We start from the raw sequence: 23,405 nt of genomic DNA, 5'->3' as shown, positions 1-23,405 counted from the left end.
ATAATAAATGCAGTTAGCTTTTGCTTTCCCAGTGGAACATGAGATCTTCTCCACAGCTTTACCTGAGCCGTAAATAAAAAGAGCAAGGAGAAAGAGAAATGAAGACATGATGGTGAGCTCTCCAGAGGAGTTTGAACGTCTGAAGGAAACTTCCTCACTCCTCTCTTAAACCCCCCAGAGCTGAAGAGCTGCCCCTTCATGCAAATATCTCCAGCAATCATCTATTGCCTCTATTGATGATTTGGAGATCCTATAGAGCATTATGGGACATTCAGTCCAAGGGCCCAAGGGCAGATTTGCATAAAGCAGATTTCTCAAAGCAGCAGGACTGGATCTGATGAGACAGCCATGAAGGAACTCTTTGCAGTAAGACGTCTATAATGAAAGGTCCTGTGAACACTGCTTCCCATAGTGTGGAACATTTCACTTGGGAACTTTCCTAACATGGGCTTTATAGATAGAGGACTGTGTAGGAATGAAAAAAACTCATAATTCTTAAAACATCTTAGAAAGTTCATTCTTTCTTTGTATCTTAACTATTTATAGTTTAAAGTAAGGTTGTGATTTTTTCTTGTTTTGTCTTTTCTTCTTCTAACCTGGGCAGCCTAGTCTATGTCCTCCTGCACAGAAAGGGGCCGACTGGTCCACCTGCTCTTTTCATGTTTCTCTTGTTCTTGCTGGCAGGGGCTGATGGGAGTTGGAGTTCAACAACTTCTGAAAGGCCAGAGTTTCCCTACCTCCGCTGTACAAAACTATTAAGCTTTGAATTGTTGCATAAACTTGGTGAAGAAAAAATTCATTCTCGGTATTTCAAATGGCACAGTCTCTGCTGCCCCCTTCTGACATATGAGGAGCAAAGATTGTGATGAAAAGACACGCAGCCGGCAACAGTGACAAGAACAGTATCACTGAGATCTGGGTGGGGTACTTTGGGCTCCCAGATTTCAGCAGCAACTTATGCGATGCTAAAATTTGGCACATGCCCCCACCTCTCATGCTCCGCTCTAAAGCTTTGGTGTGGCACCCCCTATAGCATGGTGCCCAATTAGGCCAAACCAGTTGAATCGCCTCTGAGAGCAGAGTGGATTTGGTCTCACCCAGCTGAGTCCATCTGGGTACTCCGTGCAGTATCAAGGCAGACTTGAGGGTCAGGGAGCAGGAGATTGAATAGCCTATAGAGATTTTTGTCACACTTCCCCATTAGTTTGCACCACTGTGGAACTTGCCACTATACCACCTGCCACAGTAATAAACGGCCTCGTCTTCAACCTGGATGTTGGTGATGGTTAAATAGCCAGTGTTCTTAGAGCGAGAAGCCATGAATCGATCCGGGATCCCTTCTCCCCTGTTGCTACCCTCATACTGCACAAATCGAGGGGCCTGCCCTGATCTCTGTTGATACCAGTGAACACGGTCGCCTGTATTACTAGTTGTACATGAGATTTTAACCCTTTGGCCCGGCACCACAGACTCAGAGGCAAGCTGCGTCCAAGCTGACTGGCAGGTGACACCTGTTTAAAAAAAGATTTGGAGAAAAGGGAAAATTTTCAGTGTTCTCAAATAAGTAAATATGATAAATGCAGTAAGTTTTGGTTGGCCAATGGAACATGAGATCTCCTCCACAGCTTTACCTGAGCAGTAAATAAAAAGAGCAAGGAGAAAGAGAAAGAAAGACATGATGGTGAGCTCTCCAGAGGACTTTGAACCTCTGGAGGAAACTTCCTCACTCCTGTCTTAAATCCCCCAGAGATCAAGAAATGCCCCTTCATGCAAATATCGTCCGCTATCATCGATTGCCTCTTTTGGGGTTTGGAGATCCTGCAGAGCATTATGGGACATTCAATCAAAGAGCCCAAGGGCAGATTTGCATAAAGGAGTTTTCACAAAGCAGCAGGACTGGCCCATAGTTCAGCCTTATTGTGATGAGACAGCCATGAAGGAACTCTTTGCAGCAAGACGTCTATCAGGAAGGGTCCTGGGAACACTGCTTTTTGTAGTGTAGAACATCTCACTTGGGACCATTCCTAATATGGGCGGGAGAGACAGAGGACTGTGTAGGAATTAGCACGCCTGTTTGTAATATTTCACATTTCATAAAATGGATATAAATGGACATAAATTCACAAGCCTTTCCAAACCGACCACTTGGATCCAAAAGGAAGGACACAGCTCCATTTCCCCTGCCTCTTTCCCCAGGGAAAACCTGCAGTTTACTTCTGAAAGGCAGAAACAGCAATCGGATTCTCCAGATTGCCAGTTATTCTGATTTAGGGTTGAAGAGCGGGTTTTCCAGGAGGAAGCAGTGGGGCAACATCAAAACCAGCCAGACTCATGTCTAGAAAGCAGGGGCAAAGCATAAAACAGCTTTTATTTGTGGTTTCCAGGAATGGGATAAGCTGAAGCCTGGAAAAAGAGTGCGGATGGGATTAAGTGCCCCCATCTGCTTGGCTTCCTGCTTCCAGGTGGTGGTCCTGACTCTGAGCACAGGCATGACAGAGGGCTGGGCTGGGAGGTCCCTGGTCCTGCTCTGCAGCAGAAGGGGGGTCTTCAAATGTTCTCTTTCTCCCTTACAAGTTCTAGGCAGAAGAAGTTGGACTCGACAGCAACTGCAGGCACAGAGCCTATTTCTCCACACCACCCCAATCTCCAAGTGGTGGTGGGTTCCAGGGGTTCCAGGCGTTTCCCAGAGTTCTTCATTCCTTTTGGAATGAGGCCTATTGGCGATTGTGTTATCTTTATAATATGGGTTTGTTATACATACACACACACACACACACACACACACACACACACACACACACAATTTGAGCTTCTACTACCACTAATAACAATGATGATGATGATACTGCTCAGAAAATGATAAGAATATTATAATAGGCTCAATGAAGACCAAGCCTAGCAGTCAGAAGGTGGCATTTCTCTTACAGCTCACAATTCCTAAAACAGACTCCTATTTTGAAATGATATGAAGTCTACAGCCTGACTTTCCCAAAGCAGCTCTTTCATCCACTGGGAAGGGCTGACTTGAGGGTGTGCTGAGCTGGCAGCTCCAAGGACCTGCTGCGAGGAAGGAGGTGGGACTGCAGAGTTTTCTTTCTCTTCTGGTTCCATCCAGAGTAGGATGGACTTGACAACAGATGTAAATACAGATTATATAAAGTTTGTTTTCAGTATTCACATCTCACTGCTCTTTGGTAGAAGAGGAAAGGTTTTTGTCACACTTCCCCATTGGTTTGTGTCACCGTGTAACGCATTAACACTGTCATACCATCTGCAACAGTAATAAACTGCCTCGTCATCAGCCTGGACGTTGGTGATGGTTAAATAGCCAATGTTCCCAGAGCGAGAAGCCGTGAAGCGATCCGGGATCCCTTCTCCCCTGCTGCCACCCTCATACTGCACAAAGCGAGGGACCTGCCCTGATCTCTGTTGATACCAGCGAACAGCAGAGCCAGTATCACTAGTAGTACAGGAGAGTTTAATGGTTTGACCCGGCGACACAGACTCTGAGGCAGGCTGAGTGCAAATTGACTGGCAGGTGACACCTGTTTAAAAAAAATATGGAGAAAGGGGAACATTTTTAGTACTCTCAAATAAATAACAATGATAAATGCAGTTAGCTTTTGGTGGCCAATGGAACATGAGATCTTCTCCACAGCTTTACCTGAGCAGTAAATAAAAAGAGCAAGGAGAAAGAGAAATGAAGACATGATGGTGAGCTCTCCAGAGGAGTTTCAGCGTCTGAAGGAAACTTCCTCACTCCTCTCTTAAATCCCCCAGAGCTGGAGAGCTGCCCCTTCATGCAAATGTCTTCCGCGATCATCGATTGCTTCTATTGGGGTTTGGAGATCCTACAGAACATTATGGGACATTCAATCAAGCAGCCCAAGGGCAGATTTGCATAAAGGAGATTATTCAAAGCAAAAGGACTGGCCCTTAATTCAGCCAGGATGTCATGAGTGAGACGTCTATCAGGAAGGGTCCTGGGAACACTGCTTTTATAGAGTGGAACATCTCACTTGGGAACATTCCTAACCTGGGCTTTATAGATAGAGGACTGTGTAGGAATGAAAAGAGCTCATAATTCTTAAAAGATCTTAGAAAGTTCAGTCTTTCTTTGAATCTTAACTTTTTTTAGTTTAAAGTAACATTGTGAATTTTTCTTGTTTTGTCTTATCTTTTTCGAACATGGACAACCTGGCTGGGGCTGTTGGGAGTTGGAGCCCCACAACTTCGGAAAGGCCAGGGTTTCCATACCTCCGCTGTACAAAACTATTAAGCTTTGAATTTTGCGTAAACTTGGTGAAGAAAACATTCATTCTCGGTATTTCAAAAGGCACAGTCTCTGCTGCCACCTTCTGACATATGAGCAGCAGAGATGGTGATGAAAAGACACGCAGCTGGCAAGAGTGACAAGAACAGTATCACTGAGACCTTCGTGGGATGGCAGAAATGGCAGTCTTTGGGCTCCCAGAATTCAGCAGCGCCTTGTGCAATTCTAAAATTGGACACATGCTCCCATGTCTCATGCCCCATTCTACAGCATTGATGTGGCACCCCCTGTCACGCTGTTTCCAATTTGGCCAAACCTGTTGAACCATCTCTGAAAGCAGAGGGGAGTTGGTCTCACCCAGCTGAGCCCCCTTGGGTACTCGGTGTAGGATCAGGGCAGACATGAGGGTCAGGGAGCAAGAGTTTTTGTATCCTACAGACATTCTCTCTCCCTCTCTCCCTCCTCTCTCTCTCTCTCTCTCCCTCCTTCCCTCTCTCCCCTGATTCTCTGGCCAGTTGAAGGGGGCGGGCATTGGATCTAGAGCTCCTGAGGTGCCACAACTAAGGAACACAATGGAAGATGAGAGTCAGAGAGAGTGCCTGATTTTTGCATCACACAGGACGTCACTGGAAAGCTGGATGTTTCTCTTCCTCTCTGATTTCCTGGGCAATTAGCCAGAAGCCATTGACAACACCTGACAGCATCTGTCACTTCTGAAAGCAGCTGCTCAACCTGTAACAGGGTGAGGAGCCTCAAGCTCAGAGAGTAATGTGTCTCTGTGAGTGACTCTGTCTGGCTCTCTAGGCCAGTGGTGTAGCATGGGTTGCAGCGCCCGGGGCCAAGTGCAGGGGGATGGTGGGGAGGGAAATGGAGAAAGTACGCATGCACATTCAACTGCCTAGTGGCCTCTGCATCACCCAGGAGATTTCAACCAAAGAGACAAGAGTGTCGCACCATTGTCTGGAGAGCTCAGCTTCACATGGAGAACCTGTTTTCAAGCGAGCACAGTGAAGGAAGTGTGCAGCTGTATTGTGGCAGCACCAAGTGTACAAATTTTGTGCCCCTAACAACTTTGTGTGTGGGAAAAGCACCCCATTCCCCCCCACACTTTGCCACTGCTCTAGGCCACGCCCACTCTCCTCTAGCCTCACCTTCCACTGGCTGGGCTTGTACCCCAAGGGTTTCTGCCTGGCAGGGATGTTCCCTCGCATTCCGTTGATGATTCTCGCTTTCCTAAATAGGGGATAGTGAGGGGGGGGGGGAAACTAGCCTACAGTAGAGAGGTGAAATATCCATTCATTGCACCTTTGCCTCTGGCCCCACCCACCCCTGACATCAGTCCCATGGAAAGTTACCAGGTGGGGAATGTGACTCTCGGGCTGATGCCTGTCAACGTACACACCAACATTTCTCCAATGAAAATCGGGACCTCCTATCCCATAATAATAATTTAACTCTTTATACCCTGCCCATCTGACTAGGGTGCCCCTCTGGGTGGCATCCAACATATACAAAGGCATAATAAAACATTAAGCATTAAAAACGTGGCTATACAGGGCTGTCTTCAAATGGCTAGTGGGTTCAATAACTTCATACCTTCCAACATTTCTCAGATAGAAATTGGGACGATCTAAGGAAAAGTGGGACTTTCCACAGTCAAATCAGAAACCAGGACGGCTTTTGTAGATTCAGTACTGACACTGCAAAATAGGGACACTTGGAGCGTCTGGCCTGATCTACCAAGAACTTGCTTTGGCTCTGTTCACTCTCTGTTTGTGCCCTGCAGTGGCAGCATCTGTGTAGATTAAGCTGTCTGTATGGCCAGTCATGGCCAGTTAAAGCAAATCTGGCCATGACTTGAAAACAGCTGCAAGCACAAAGCATAGGAGGTTCTTTTTATGCATTCACATCTCACTGCTCTTTGGTGGAACAGGAAAGGTTTTTGTCTCACATCCCCATCAGTTTGCATCACCGTGGAACGCATTAACACTGTCATACCACCTGCAACAATAATAAACTGCCTCGTCTCCAGCCTGGACATTGGTGATGGTTAAATAGCCCATGATCCCAGAGCGGGAAGCAGTGAACCGATCTGGGATCCCTTCTCCCCTGTTGCAACTTTCACAGTGCACAAAGCGAGGGGCCTGTCCTGGTCTCTGTTGATACCAATATATGTAGTTGCCACCGCTTTCACGAGTAGTACAGGGGAGTTTCACCATTTGTCCCAGGGTCACAGATTCAGAGGCAGGCTGTGTCCAAGCTGATTGTGAACAGACACCTTTGCAGTGGGAAGCAACAACAGAAAAAACAAAGATGAGAACCTAGATTCATCTTCAGCATTCTCAAATATCCACAAAGCACTATGCTTCTAGGATATATTCAGATATCGTTGACTTGGCCTCTGTAACAAGAGATCATCTCCACAGCCTTACCTGAGCAGAAAAGGAAAACAGCAAGGATGAACTGAGAGAGTGCCATGGTGAGCTCTCAAGGGGAGTCTGACTTTCTGAAGGGAACCTGCACTCTCCTCTCTTAAATCTCCCAGAGCTGAAGGCTTTCTCCTCTATGCAAATGTTCTCTGTGGATATCCAATCGCCACTCCTAGAGCTTCATGTTTCTGCAAAGCATTGCGGGACAGTCAAACAGGGGAGAATAGGACAGATTTTCATGAAGCATTTTTAAAATAAAATAAAAAAGAAGTGGGTCAGTGACAGGAGCGAGCTAGCAGTCAATCACCCGTGGAAAAAAGACAGTCACGGAACCAAGAAATAACACAAAACATAAGAAATTACCGTGAAAATCCCTGAAACGAGAAGTAATCGACTATAGAATAACAAAAACAAACAAAAAAACAAACAAACTAGAAGTGTACCAGTCAGGAAAGAAGCAAAATGTTGTTTAGTTACAGAAGGTAAAAGTTTCTAAGCTATTGGTAGGAAGAAATGCTAATTTCAGACTCTGGTCTGGTCTGTGCGGGGGGGGAAGCGGCTTGTTAAAGCCATAGACCGGGCAAGGCACCTGCCAATGGGAGGAGGGGCCTGAAGAAAAAGTGGGTGGAGCTATGCCTCCAAATTATACTTCTGTCTCCTGTGGAAGTGTCTTCACATAGCTCTTCCCATCCTCCCTCCAGACAAACAAGAGGCTTCAAAGTTTAGTAACATATTGGAGAAAGGCCCAAATGTGTCTGGCCATTGGCCATGTTGACTGGGGTGGATGGGAGCCCAACAATTTCTGAAAGGCCACCCTTTCCCCTCACCTGCTGTATTAAGGCTCACATTACTGTATTGCAGAACATACTGGGAGAGAAAACATTTCCAGTGATACGCTCTCTGCTTCCAACTTCTGAGGACCAGAGATTGTGAACAAAAGGCACTCGGCCTACAGCAGAGACACTCAGCCTGTGTAAGTCCACTGAGGAGTTTTGAGGGGCCTGGCCCCTTCCTTGACAATTTTTTGGGTGGCGGATATCCACTCCTGCAATTGGTGCACCAGTCTGTAATATTTCACATTTCCTGAAAAGGATCTAAATGGATAAAGGTGAAGGTACCCCGGCCCGTACGGGCCAGTCTTGACAGACTCTAGGGTTGCGCGCTCATCTCACTCTAGAGGCTGGGAGCCAGCGCTGTCCGAAGACACTTCCAGGTCACGTGGCAGCGTGACGAAGCTGCTCTGGCAAGCCAGCGCAGCACATGGAAACGCCGTTTACCTTCCCGCTAGTAAGCGGTCCCTATTTATCTACTTGCACCCAGGGGTGCTTTCGAACTGCTAGGTTGGCAGGCGCTGGGACCGAGCAACGGGAGCGCACCCCGCCGCGGGGATTCGAACCGCCAACCATGCGATTGGCAAGTCCTAGGCGCTGAGGTTTTACCCACAGCGCCACCCGCGTCCCTAAATGGATATAAACTAACAAGACTTTCCAAGCCGATGTCTTTGATCCAGAAGAAAGAGCACAGCTCAGTTTCCCCTGCATCTTTCCCCAGGGAAAACCAGTGGTTTACTTCCAAATGGCAGCAAAGGGCAGCTGGATTCTCCAAAGGTTGTGGGTTGTTCTGATTTAGGGTTGAAGAGCAGGTTTTCCAGGGGGAAGCAGTGGGGCAAAGGCAAAACCAGCCCGACTCATGTCTAGAAAACATGGGCAAAGCATAAAATGGCTTGTACCTGTGCTTTCCAGAATGGGATATGCTGAAATGTGGACAAGCCCTACGGGTGCAGATGGGATTAAGTGCCCCCATCTGCTTGGCTTCCTTCTTCCATCCAGCCGAGGTGATGGTCCTGACTCTGAGCACAGACATGATAGAGGTCTGGATTGGGAGTCCCTGATCCTGCTTTGCAGCAGGAGGGGGGGTCTTCAAATGTGCTCTTTATCTCTTACATGTTCTGGGCAGAAGAAGTTGGATTTGACAGCAACTGCAGGGACAAAGTCTATTTCTCCACACCACCCCAATCTCCAAGTGGTGAGGGGTTCCAGGGGTTCCAGGCGTTTCCCAGGGTTCTTCATTCCTTTTGGAATGAGGCCAAAGCAGCTCTTTCATCCACTGGGAAGGGCTGACTTGAGGGTGTGCTGGGCTGGCAGCTCCAAGATCCTGCTGTGAGGAAGGAGGAAGTTCATTCTTTCTTTGTATCTTAACTTTTTATAATTTAAAGTAAGGTTGTGAATTTTTCTTCTTTTGTCTTATCATTTTCTAACCTGGACAACTTAGCTTTGAGGGGCCTGGCCCTTTCCTTGACAATTATTGGGTTCGCTGCGCCCCCATTGGCATGTGTGTCTCTAATATTTCACTTTTCCTCAAATGGATCTAAATAGATATAAACTCCCAAGCCTGTCCAAACTGACCACTTTGATCCAAAAGGAGGGGCACAGCTCCATTTCCCGTGCCCCTTTCCCCAGGAAGAAGCTGCAGTTTCCTTCTGAATGGCAGCAAAGGGCAGTCGGATTCTCCACGGATTGCTGGTTGTTCCGATTTAGGGTTGAAGAGCAAGTTTTCCAGTGGAAAGCAGCAGGGCCAAGGCAAAACCAGCCAGACTCCTGTCTAGAAAGCAAGGGCAAAGCATAAAAGTCCTTGTAGCTGTGCTTTCCAGAAATTGGACAAGCAGAAATGTAGACAAGCCCTATGCATCTGAAGAAGCCTGGCACTCTGGGTGCGGACAGGATGGAAGGCTGGGAGGTCCCTGAGGAGGGAGGACTTCAAATGTGTTCTACGCAGAAGAAGTTGGACTTGGCAGCTACTGCAGGTACAAAGCCTATTTTCCACACCACCCAAATCTCCAAGTGGTGAGGAGTTCGAGGGTTTCCAAGCATTTCCCAGGGTTTCTCATTCGTTTTGGAATGAGGCCTATTGGCAATTGTGTTATCTTTATCATATGGGTTATTTATACACACACACACACACACACACACACACACACACAACTTGAGCCTGTACTATTACTACTGCTACAGTGGTACCTCTGGTTACGTACTTAATTCGTTCTGGAGGTCCGTTCTTAACCTGAAACTGTTCTTAACCTGAAGCACCACTTTAGCTAAGGGGGCCTCCCACTGCTGCCACGCCACCAGAGCACGATTTCTGTTCTCATCCTGAAGCAAAGTTCTTAACCCGAGGTACTATTTTTGGGTTAGGGGAGTCTGTAACCTGAAGTGTATGCAACCCGAGGTACCACTGTACTACTACTACTAATAATAATAATAATAATACTGCTCAGGAAATAATAAGAACATTATAATAGGCTCAATGAAGACCCAATCTAGCAGTTAGCAGGTGGCATTTCTGTTATAGCTCACAGTTCCTAAAACAGACTTCCATCTGGAATGATATGAAGTCTGCAGCCTGACTTTCCCAAAGCAGCTCTTTCATCCACAGGGAAGGGCTGACTTGAGGGTGTGCTGGGCTGGCAGCTCCAAGGTCCTGCTGTGAGGAAGGAGGTGGGACTGCAGAGTTTTCTGTCTCTTCTAGTTCCATCCAGAGTAGGATGGACTTGACAACAGATGTAGACACAGATTAGATGAAGTTCGTTTTCAGTATTCACATCTCACTGCTCTTTGGTGGAAGAGGAAAGGTTTTTGTCACACTTCCCCATTAGTTTGCATCACTGTGGAACACTTTAGTACTGTCATACCATCTGCAACAGTAATAAACAGCCTCGTCTCCAGCCTGGACGTTGGTGATGGTTAAATAGCCAATGTTCCCAGAGCGAGAAGCTGTGAATCGATCCGGGATCCCTTCTCCCCTGCTGCTACCCTCATACTGCACAAATCGAGGGACCTGCCCTGATCTCTGTTGAAACCAGTTAACACGTCTACCTGTATCACTAGTTGTACAGGAGAGTTTAATGGTTTGACCCAGCGCCACAGACTCAGAGGCAGGCTGAGTGCAAATTGACTGGCAGGTGACACCTGTTTAAAATGAGATGGAGAAAAGGGAATATTTTTAGTGTTCTCAAATAAATAAAAATGATAAATGCAGTTAACCTTTGGTTGGCCAATGGAACATGAGATCTTCTCCACAGCTTTACCTGAGCAGTAAATAAAAAGAGCAAGGAGAAAGAGAAATGAAGACATGATGGTGAGCTCTCCAGAGGAGTTTGAACTTCTGAAGGAAACTTCCTCACTCCTCTCTTAAATCCCCCAGAGCTGGAGAGCTGCCCCTTCATGCAAATATCTTCTGTGATCATCAATTGCCTCTGTTGGGATTTGGAGATCCTGTAGAGCACTCTGGGACATTCAATCACAGAGCCCAAGGGCAGATTTGCATAAAGGAGATTATTCAAAGCAGCAGGACTGCCCTTAGTTCAGCCAGGATGTCATGAGTGAGACGTCTATCAGGAAGATGCTTTTTATGGTGTGGAACATCTCACTTGGGAACATTCCTAACCTGGGCTTTATAGATAGAGGACTGTGTAGGAATGAAAAGAGCTCATAAGTCTTAAAACATCTTAGAAAGTTCAGTCTTTCTTTGTATCTTAACTTTTTATAGTTTAAAGTAAGGTTGTGAATTTTTCTTGTTTTGTCTTATCCTTTTCGAACATGGACAACCTGGCTGGGGCTGTTGGGAGTTGAATTTCCACAACTTCTGAAAGGCCAGGGTTTCCATACCTCCGCTGTACAAAACTATTAAGCTTTGAAATGTTGCGTAAACTTGGTGAAGAAAACATTCATTCTCCGTATTTCAAAAGGCACAGTCTCTGCTGCCACCTTCTGACATATGAGGAGCAGAGATGGTGATGAAAAGACACGCAGCCGGCAACAGTGACAAGAACAGTACCACTGAGATCTGGGTGGGGGACTTTGGGCTCCCAGATTTCAGCAGCGACTTATGCGATGCTAAAATTTGGCACATGCCCCCACATCTAAAGCTTTCGTGTGGCACCCCCTATAGCAAGATTTGGTCTCACCCAGCTGAGCCCATTTGGGTATTTGGTGCAGTATCAAGGCAGACTTGAGGGTCAGGGAGCAGGAGATTGAATAGCCTATAGAGATTCCGCCCCCCCTCTCCCTCTCCCTCTCCTCTGACTCTCTATCCAGTTGCGGGGGGCGTGGATCTAGAGCTCCTGAGCTCCTATGAAAAACAATGGAAGATGAGAGGCAGGGAGAGTGCCTGATTTTTGCATCACACAGGACGTCACTGGAAAGCTGTCTCTTTCTCTGCCTCTCTGATTTCCTGGGCAATTAGCCAGAAGCCGTTGACAACACCTGACAGCATCAGTCACCTGTGGAAGCAGCTCATCAATCTGCAACAAGGTGAGGAACCTCAAGCTGAGAGAGCAATGTGTCTCTGCGAGTGACTCTGTCTGGCCTTCTCAGCCAGTGGCGTAGCGTGGGTTGCCAGTGCTCGAGCCCCATGGAAGGAGATGGGAGGAAGGGAAATGGACACAGTGTGCAAGTGCATTCAACTGCCTAGCGGCCTCCATACCACCCAGGAGATCACAGTCACAGAGACAAGAAAATAAGAGTCGCTCCATTGTCTGGAGAGGCCAACTTCACACGCAAACCTGTTTTCAACATAGCCCAGTGGCGGAAGTGCACAGCTGTACCGAAATCACAACAGGTGTACAAATTTTGTTCCCCTAACAATTTTGTGTCCTGGGCAAACAACTGCTCTAGGCCAGGCCCACTCTCCTCCAGCCACACCTTCCACTGACTCTGATTGCACCTAAAGGCTTACTGCCTGGCTGGGACGTGCCCTGGCATTCCGCTGATGCCTCTCGCTTTCCTGGATAGGGGATAAAGGAATGTGAGGGGGGGATTGGGCAACAAGTAGAGAGGTGAAATATCCATTCATTGCACCTTTGCCTCTGGCCCCGCCCAGCCGTGACATGGGACTCATTGAAAGCTGCCGGGTGGGTGGGAATGAGACTCTCAGGCTGATGCCTGTCAACATACCCTCCAACATTTTTCCGATGAAGCTAGGGGCGTCCTATCCCAAAAAAATAATTTTGATTTTTATGCACTGCCCACCTGACTGGGTTGCCTCTGGGTTGCTTCCAACATATATAAAAGCATAATAAAATATTAAATATTTCCTATGCAGGTCTGCCTTCAGATGGCTTGGGGGCAAAATAACTCCATACCCTCCAACATGAACAATGAAGCCTGATTTCCCAAAGCAGCTCTTTCATCCACAAGGAAGGGCTGACTAGAGGGTGTGCTGGGCTGGCAGGTCTGAGGTCCTGCTGTCAGGAAGAAAGTGGGAATTCAGAGTTTTCTGTCTCTTCTGGTTCCATCCAGAGTAGGATGGACTTGACAACAGAAGTAGACAGAGATTAGATGAAGTTCATTTTCAATATTCACATCTCACTGCTCTTGGGTGGAAGAAGAAAGGTTTTTGTCACACTTCCCCATTAGTTTGCACCACTGTGGAACACTTTAGTACTGTCATACCATCTGCAACAGTAATAAACAGCTTCGTCTTCAACCTGGACGTTGGTGATGGTTAAATAGCCAAAGGTCCCAGAGCGAGAAGCTGTGAATCGATCCGGGATCCCTTCTCCCCTGTTGCAACTCTCACAGTGCACAAAGCGAGCAGCCTGCCCTGATCTCTGTTGATACCAGTTAACGTAGGAGCCAATTTCACTAGTTGTACAGGAGAGTTTAATGGTTTGACCCGGTGCCACAGACTCAAAGGCAGGCTGAGTGCAAATTGACTGAGAGATGACACCTGTTTTTAAAACAAATTGAGAAAAAGGAACATTTTCAGTGTTCTCAAATAAGTAAATATGATAAATGCTGTTAGCTTTTGGTTGGCCAATGGAACATGAGATCTTCTTCCCAGCTTTACCTGAGCAGTAAATAAAAAGAGCAAGGAGAAAGAGAAATGAAGACATGATGGTGAGCTCTCCAGAGGACTTTGAACTTCTGGAGGAAACTTCCTCACTCCTCTCTTAAATCCCCCAAAGCTGAGAGCTGCCCCTTCATGCAAATATATCCTGCGATCATCGATTGCCTCTATTGGAGTTTGGAGAACCTACAGAGCATTATGAGACATTCAGTCCAAGAGCCCAAGGGCAGATTTGCATAATGGAGATTTTTCACAGCAGCAGGAATGGCCCTTAGTTCAGCCAGGATGTGATGAGACAGCCATGAAGGGACTCTTTGCAGTAGGATGTCTATCAGGATGTGTCCTGCTTTTTATAATGTGGAAAATATCATTTGGGAACATTCCTAACATGGGCTTTATAGATAGAGGACTGTGTAGGAATGAAAAGAGCTCATAATTCTGAAAAAGTCTTAGAAAGTTCATTCTTTCTTTGTATCTTAACTTTTTATAATTTAAAGTAAGGTTGTGAATTTTTCTTCTTTTGTCTTATCATTTTCTAACCTGGACAACCTAGTCCATGTCCTCCTGCACAGAAAGGGATCGATTGGTCCACCTGCTCTTTGCATGCGTCTGTTGTTCTTGCTGGCTGGAACTGGAGGGAGTTGGAGCCCCACAACTTCAGAAAGGCCATAGTTTCCATACCTCTGCTGTACAAAACTATTAAGCTTTAAATTATTGCATAAACTTGGTGAAGAAAACATTCATTCTCCGTATTTCAAAAGGCACAGTCTCTGCTGCCATTTTCTGACTTGTGAGGAGCAGAGATTGTGATGAAAAAACAGGCAGCCTGCAAGAGTAGCAAAAGTATCACTGAGATCTGGATGGGAGAATTTGGGCTCCCAGATTTCAGCAGCGCCTTGCCCAATTAGGCCAAACCAGTTGAATCGCCTCTGAGAGCAGAATGGATTTGGTCTCATCCAGCTGAGCCCATCTGGGTACTCAGTGCAGTATCAAGGCAGACTTGAGGGTCAGGGAGCAGGAGATCAAGTAACCTATAGAGATTTTCCCCCCCCTCCCTCTCCCTCTCCCCTGACTCTCTGTCCAGTTGCGGGGAGAGTGGACCTAGAGCTCCTGAGGTGCCACAACTATGAAAAGCAATGGAAGACAAGCAGAAAGAGTGCCTGATCTTTACATCACACAGGACATCACTGGAAACTTGCTTTTAGTCTGCCTCTCTAATTTCCTGGGCAATTAGCCAGAAGCCTTTGACAACACCTGACAGCATCTGTCACTTCTGGAAGCAGCTGCTCAACCTGTAACACAGTGAGGAGGCGCAAGCTCAGAGAGCAATGTGTCTCTGTGGGTGACTCTGTAGCATGGGTTGCAGCGCCCTGGGCCAAGTGCAGGGGGGGGAGGGAAACGGATAAAGTACGCATGCACATTCAACTGCCTTGCAGCCTCCACATCACCCAGGAGATTGCAGCCAAAGAGACAAGAAAATAAGAGTCACCGCAATGGTTGGAGAGGTCAACTTCACATGGAAAACCTTTTTTCAAGGGAGCACATTACGGAAGTGCGCAGTTGTATTGAGGCAACACCAAGTGTACAATTTTTTGTGCCCCTAACAATTTTGTGTCTGGGGCAAGCACCCCATTCCCCCCACACACACTGCCACTGCTCTAGGCCACGCCCACTCTCCTCTAGCCCCACCTTCCACTGGCTCTGTTTCTACCCCAAAGGTTTCTGCCTGGCAGGGATGTGCCCTCGTATTCCGCTGATGCCTCTCATTTCGTGGATGGGGGGGTAGTGAGTGTTGGGGGGACTAGTCTACACTAGAGAGGTAAAATATCCGTTCATGGCACCTTTTCCTCTGGCCCCACCCACCCGTGACAAGGGACCCATGGAAAGTTACCAGGTGGGGAATATGACTCTTGGGCAGATGCCTGTCAACAGACCCGCCAACATTTCTCCAATGAAAATCGGGACCTCCTGTTCCATAATAATAATTTAACTCTTTATACCCTGCCCATCTGACTGGGGTGCCACTCTGGGTGGCATCCAACATATATAAAAGCAAAATAAAACATTAAAGACTTGGCTATACAGGGCTGTCTTCAAATGGCTTGTGGGTTCAATGACTCCATACCCTCCAACATTTCTCAGATGGAAATTGGGACGATCTCAGGAAAAGTGAGACTCAAATCAGAAACCAGGATGGTTTATGTAGATTCAGGACTGACCCTGGAAAATAGAGACACTTGAAAGGTCTGGCAATCGGATTCCCCACAGATTGCTGGTTGTTCCGATTTAGGATTGAAGAGCAGGTTTTCCAGGGGAAAGCAGCAGGGCAAAGGCAAAACCAGCCAGACTCCTGTCTAGAAAGCAGGAGCAAAGCGTAAAAGTCCTCGTAGGTGTGCTTTCTAGGAGTGGGACAAGCAGAAATGTGGAGAAGCCCTAGGAATCTGCAGAAGCCTGGCACTCCAGGTGCGGACGGTATTGAGGGCTGGGTTGGAAGGTCCCTGGTCCTGGAGGAGGGGGCACTTCAAATGTGTTCATTCTCTCTTACAAGTTCTTGGAATAACAAGTTTGACTTGACAGCAATTGCAGCCTCAAAGCCTCAAAGCCTGGGAGGTTCCAGGTATTTCCCAGAGTTTGTCCTTCCTTTGGGAAAGAGGCCCATTGGAGATTGTGGGGTCTTAATGATATATGGTTTATTTACACATATATATAACCTGAGCCTGAAATAATAATAATAACAATAATAATAATGTTCAGTAAATAATAATAATATTATAAAATGCTCCATGAAGATTGACCTAGCAATCTGCAGGTGGCATTTCTGCTATAGCTCACCAACTCTAAAGCAGACTTCCATCTGGCAATGATATGAAGTCTGAAGCCTGAGTTTCCAAAAGCAGCTCTTTGATCCACAAGGAAGTGCTGACTCGAGGGTGTGGTGGGTTGGCTGGTCCAAGGTCCTGCTGTGAGGAAGGAGGTGGGAATTCAGAGTTTTCTGTCTCTTCTAGCTCCATCCAGAGTAGGATTGACTTGACAACAGATGTAGACACAGATTACATGTAGTTGGTTTTCAGTATTCACATCTCACTGCTCTTTGGTGGAAGAGGAAAGGTTTTTGTCTCAGTTCCCCATCAGTTTGCATCACTGTGGAACGTGTTACCATACCATCTGCCACAGTAGTAAACAGCCTCATCTCCAACCTGGACGTTGGTGATGGTTAAATAGCCAATGGTCCCTGAGCGGGAAGCAGTAAATTGATTGGGGATCCCTTCTCCCCTGCTGCAACTCTCACAGTGCACAAAGCGAGGGGCCTGTCCTGGTCTCTGTTGATACCAAAAAACGTAGTTGCCGCTGCTGTCACTGGTTGTACAGGAGAGTTTGACTGTCTGTCCCAGGGCCACGGATTGTGAGGCAGGCTGAATGGCATCTGACTGTGAAGAGACACCTTTGCAGGGGGAAGCAACAACAGAAAATACAAATATGAGGACTTCTGTTCCTTTTCAGCATTCTCAAATACCCACAAAGCATTATGTTTCTTGGATAGATTCAAATATCTTTGGCTTTGCCTCTGTAACAAGAAATTGTCACCACAGCCTTACCTGAGCAGTAAAGCAAAATAGCAACAATGAATTGAGGGAGGGCCATGGTGAGATATCCAGGGGAGTCTGACTTTCTGAAGGGATCTTGCCTTCTGCCCTCTCATAAATCTTCCAGAGCTCAAGGCTTTCCCCGTCATGCAAATGTGTTCTTTGCAGAACCGTATCTAGGTGATCTTGCGCCCCTGGCAGAACCATCCAGATTGCACCCCCTTGACACAGACAAATTACCGGTAGCTCTTCTTTCCGCCTCTCCTCCAAACCCCACCTCCTCCACCTATTCAATTCACCCTCTATTTAAAAGCTTTTCTTATGAGGCAATATCAATATTTTTATTTACAGACATATTTATGCATATATTTTAGCTGATTCTGTGCCCCCTCCTCACCTGCACCCCTGGCGGGGGCCCACCTCACCACCCCCTAGCTACAGCCCTGGTTCTGTGGATATCCAACCGCCTCTCCTAGAGCTTCATGAGGATATTGAGCAGCAGAATAATCTGGCCTATATTAAGAAATTTAGTGCTTGGTACGCTTATCTGCCCCCTCCCACTTTGATTCTAGGGCACCTTATTTGTCTACCTTAACCATTCCAAAACTCAGGTGGGCCTTTACACTGGCCAGACTAAATATGTTACCCTCAGCTGTTCTTGAAGGTAGATATCAAAAAAAATCATTCGAGAACCGGCTCTACCCCTGTGGAGCTGGATATGTGGAGACTGTGTCAAACGTTCTCTTGTCTTGCTCCCTATATAAAGAACTCAGGGACGAGACCATCACGCCGCTCCTATCTGCCATCCCGGGCCGCTCTTGTGAAGCCAAATTGTTCTCACTCCTAGCCGACCAGAACAGCTCGACAACAGAGAAGGTTGCCAAATTTATCGAGAGAGCAATGAGACTGAGAGCTGCTATCTGAATGACAACAGTGTCGTCACCCGGATTCCTCGCCTAGGATCTTATTATTATTATTATAATTACATTTTTTTATTATTATTTTCTTACCTCTGCCAAGTCTTAAGTACTGAGATTATTAATTTATCTGCATCTGGTTATTATTATCTTTCTCCCTGTCTTGACCATCCCTCCGAGGTTATATTTATATGTGTTTGTCCTTTGATGCTATGGCCTGTCGGCTACGCAAATAAAGTCTATTGATTGATTGATTCTCCTAGAGCTTCATGTTCCTGCAAAGCATTGTGGGACATTCAAACAGAGGAGAATAGGACAGATTTTCATAAACGGCATTAAAAAGAAAAAAGGAATGGGTCAGTGACAGGAGCGAGCAAGCAGTAAATCACCAGTCAGGAAAGAAGCAAAATGTTGCTTACTTACATAAGTTTCCAATCTATTGGTAGGAAGAAATGCTAGTTTCAGACTCGGTTCTGGGGGGAAAAGAGGCTTGTTAAAGCCATGGACTGGCCAAGGCACCTGCCAATGGTAGGAAGGACCAGAGCAAAAAGGGGGTGGAGCAATGGCTCTGAATTTTAATTCTGTCTCCTGCGAAAGTGTCTTCACACGTCTCTTTCCATCCTCCCTCCAGACGAGCAAGAGGCATTGTCAAATTTTAGGAACACTTAGAGAAAGGCCCAAATGTGTCTGGCCATTGGCCATGCTGACTGGGGCTGATGGGAGTCCACCCATTTCTGAAAGGCCAGCATTTCCCCACAGCTGCCATATTCAGGTTCACATTACCGCTATGCAGAACAGACCTCCATTCTGACATCAAGCACGAACGTCACAGGGTGGTCTGGCATGCCGTGCGCATGCCCTGCAGCTTGCACCACTGACACAAGCATTCCCTGTGGCAGGTGAGCACATCCGCTGGGCAGTTTTGAGGGGCCTGGCCCTTTCCTTGACAATTATTGGGTTCGCTGCGCCCCCATTGGCATGTGTGTCTCTAATATTTCACTTTTCCTCAAATGGATCTAAATAGATATAAACTCCCAAGCCTGTCCAAACTGACCACTTTGATCCAAAAGGAGGGGCACAGCTCCATTTCCCGTGCCCCTTTCCCCAGGAAGAAGCTGCAGTTTCCTTCTGAATGGCAGCAAAGGGCAGTCGGATTCTCCACGGATTGCTGGTTGTTCCGATTTAGGGTTGAAGAGCAAGTTTTCCAGTGGAAAGCAGCAGGGCCAAGGCAAAACCAGCCAGACTCCTGTCTAGAAAGCAAGGGCAAAGCGTAAAAGTCCTTGTAGCTGTGCTTTCCAGAAATTGGACAAGCAGAAATGTAGACAAGCCCTATGCATCTGAAGAAGCCTGGCACTCTGGGTGCGGACGGGATGGAAGGCTGGGAGGTCCCTGATCCTGCTCTGCAGGAGGAGGGAGGACTTCAAATGTGTTCTACGCAGAAGAAGTTGGACTTGGCAGCTACTGCAGGTACAAAGCCTATTTTCCACACCACCCAAATCTCCAAGTGGTGAGGAGTTCGAGGGTTTCCAAGCATTTCCCAGGGTTTCTCATTCGTTTTGGAATGAGGCCTATTGGCAATTGTGTTATCTTTATCATATGGGTTATTTATACACACACACACACACACACACACACACACACACACAACTTGAGCCTGTACTATTACTACTGCTACAGTGGTACCTCTGGTTACGTACTTAATTGGTTCTGGAGGTCCGTTCTTAACCTGAAACTGTTCTTAACCTGAAGCACCACTTTAGCTAAGGGGGCCTCCCACTGCTGCCACGCCACCAGAGCACGATTTCTGTTCTCATCCTGAAGCAAAGTTCTTAACCCGAGGTACTATTTTTGGGTTAGGGGAGTCTGTAACCTGAAGTGTATGTAACCCGAGGTACCAGTGTACTACTACTACTAATAATAATAATAATACTGCTCAGGAAATAATAAGAACATTATAATAGGCTCAATGAAGACCCAATCTAGCAGTTAGCAGGTGGCATTTCTGTTATAGCTCACAGTTCCTAAAACAGACTTCCATCTGGAATGATATGAAGTCTGCAGCCTGACTTTCCCAAAGCAGCTCTTTCATCCACAGGGAAGGGCTGACTTGAGGGTGTGCTGGGCTGGCAGCTCCAAGGTCCTGCTGTGAGGAAGGAGGTGGGACTGCAGAGTTTTCTGTCTCTTCTGGTTCCATCCAGAGTAGGATGGACTTGACAACAGATGTAGACACAGATTAGATGAAGTTCGTTTTCAGTATTCACATCTCACTGCTCTTCGGTGGAAGAGGAAAGGTTTTTGTCACACTTCCCCATTAGTTTGCATCACTGTGGAACACTTTAGTACTGTCATACCATCTGCAACAGTAATAAACAGCCTCGTCTCCAGCCTGGACGTTGGTGATGGTTAAATAGCCAATGTTCCCAGAGCGAGAAGCTGTGAATCGATCCGGGATCCCTTCTCCCCTGCTGCAACTCTCACAGTGCACAAATCGAGGGGCCTGCGCTGATCTCTGTTGAAACCAGCGAACGTAGGAGCCAGTATCACTGGTTGTACAGGAGAGTTTAATGGTTTGACCCGGCGACACAGACTCAGAGGCAGGCTGAGTGCAAATTGACTGGCAGGTGACACCTGTTTAAAAAAATATGGAGAAAAGGGAACATTTTTAGTGCTCTCAAATAAATAAAATGATAAATGCAGTTAGCTTTTGGTTGGCCAAGGGAAAAGGAGATCTTCTCCCCAGCTTTACCTGAGCAGTAAATAAAAAGAGCAAGGAGAAAGAGAAATAAAGACATGATGGTGAGCTCTCCAGAGGAGTCTGAACTTCTGGAGGAAACTTCCTCACTCCTCTCTTAAATCCCCCAAAGCTGAGAGCTGCCCCTTCATGCAAATATCTTCTGCAGTCATCTATTGCCTCTATTGGGATTTGGAGATCCTGTAGAGCATTATGGGACATTCAATCAAAGAGTCGAAGGGCAGATTTGCATAAAGGAGATTTTTCAAAGCAGCAGGATTAGCCCTTAGTTCAGCCAGGATGTGATGAGACAGCCATAAAGGGACATCTATCAGGAAGTCTTTCAGGAAGGGTCCTGGGAACACTGCTTTTTGTAGTGTGGAACATCTCACTTGGTACCATTCCTAACATGGGCTGTACATACAGAGGACAGTTTAGGCACAAAAAGAGCTCAAAGAGCTTAAAAAGAGCTTAAAAAGTCAAAGAAAGTTCAGTCTGTCTTCGTATTTTAACTTTTTATGTTAAAAGGTAAGGTTTTTCTTGTCTTACCTTTTTGTAACCTGCTTTGAGGCTTTTTGTAATGCAATTAAGTAGTGCAGAAATATTATGAAATAAATAAGTTAAACAAATGACTCAGAAATTCAAAAGAGCCTACTTAAGGGGAAGAACACCCAGTCATCAGGACTGAACAAACCAAACTGCACACTCTGCCCAGCCTAGTCTATGTCCTCCTGCATAGAAAGGGGCCAATTGGTCCACCTGCTCTTTGCATGCTCCTATTGTGTTTACTGGCAGAGGCTGATGGGAGTTGGAGTCCAACAACTTCTGAAAGGCCATGGTTTCCCTACCCCCGCTGTACAATATTCTTGCGTAAACTTGGTAAAGAAAACATTAATTCTCCGTATTTCAAATGGCACAGTCTCTGCTGCCACCTTCTGGCATATGTGGAGCAGAGATTGTGATGAACAGACACGCAGCCTGCAGCAGTGACAAGGACGGTATCACTGAGACCTGGGTGGGAGAGCAGAAATGGCGGACTTTGGGCTCCCAGATTTCAGCACTGCCTTGTGTGATGCCAAAATTTGGTGCTTGCCCCATCTCTCATTCTTCGTTCTACAGTATTGCTGTGTCACCCCCTGTAGCACAGTGCCCAATTCGGCCAAACCTGTTGAAACGCCTCTGAAAGCAGGGTGGAGTTGGACTTGACAACAGATGCAGAGACAGACTATATGAAGTTTATTTCAAGCATTCACAGATCACTGCTGTTTGGTGGAAGAGGAAAGGTTTTTGTTCCACTTCCCCATTGGTTTGTATCACTGTGAAACAGGTTATTATACCCTCTGGCACAATAATAAACGGCCTCGTCTTCAGCCTGGACATTGGTAATGGTTAAATAGCCACTGTTCCCAGAGCGAGAAGCCGTGAATCGATCCGGGATCCCTTCTCCCCTGCTGCTACCCTCATACTGCACAAAGCGAGGGACCTGCCCTGATCTCTGTTGAAACCAGCGAACGCGGGAGGCAGTATCACTAGTTGTGCAGGAGAGTTTAATGGTTTGACCCGGCGACACATATATACACACACACACAAACACACACACATACTCTCTCTCTCTCTCTCTCTCTCTCTCTCACACACACACACACACACACACACACACACACAACTTGAGCCTGTACTACTACTAAAAATAATAATAATAATAATAATACTGATCAGAAAATGAGAAGAACATTATAATAGGCTTAATGAAGACCCAACCTAGCAATCAGCAGGTGGCATTTCTGCTATAGCTCAACATTCCTAAAAGAGACTTCCATCTGGCAATGATATGAAGTCTGCAGCCTGACTTTCCCAAAGTAGCACTTTCATCCACAAGGAAGGGCTGACTTGATGGTGTGCTGAGCTGGCAGCTCCAAGGACCTGCTGTGAGGAAGGAGGTGAGACTGCAGAGTTTTCTGTCTCTTTTGGTTCCATCCAGAGTAGGATGGACTTGACAACAGATGTAGACACAGATTAGATGATGTTTGTTTTTGGTATTCACATCTCACTGCTCTTTGGTGGAAGAGGAAAGGTTTTTGTCACACTTCCCCATCAGTTTGCATCACTGTGGAGCCCATTAACACTGCTATACCATCTACAACAGTAATAAACGGCCTCGTCTTCAACCTGGATTTTGGTGATGGTTAAATAGCCAATGTTCCCAGAGCGGGAAGCCGTGAATCGATCCGGGATCCCTTCTCCCCTGCTGCCACCCTCATACTGCACAAATCGAGGGACCTGCCCTGATCTCTGTTGATACCAGCGAACACGGTCGCCTGTATCACTAGTTGTACAGGAGAGTTTAACCGTTTCACCCGGCGCCACAGACTCGGAGGCAGGCTGAGTGCAAATTGGCTGAGAGTTAACACCTGTTTTAAGAGAATTGAGAAAAAGGACATTTTCAGTGTTCTCAAATAAGTAAATATGATAAATGCAGTTAGCTTTTGTTTAGCCAATGGAACAGGAGATCTGCTCCTCAGCTTTACCTGAGCAGTAAATAAAAAGAGCCAGGAGAAAGAGAAATGAAGACATGATGGTGAGCTCTCCAGAGGACTTTGAACTTCTGGAGGAAACTTCCTCACT

Source organism: Podarcis cretensis (assembly GCF_951804945.1).
Source record: "Podarcis cretensis genome assembly, chromosome: 16".
Taxonomy (NCBI): Eukaryota; Metazoa; Chordata; class Lepidosauria; order Squamata; family Lacertidae; genus Podarcis; species Podarcis cretensis.
This window is presented reverse-complemented; position numbering follows the sequence as displayed.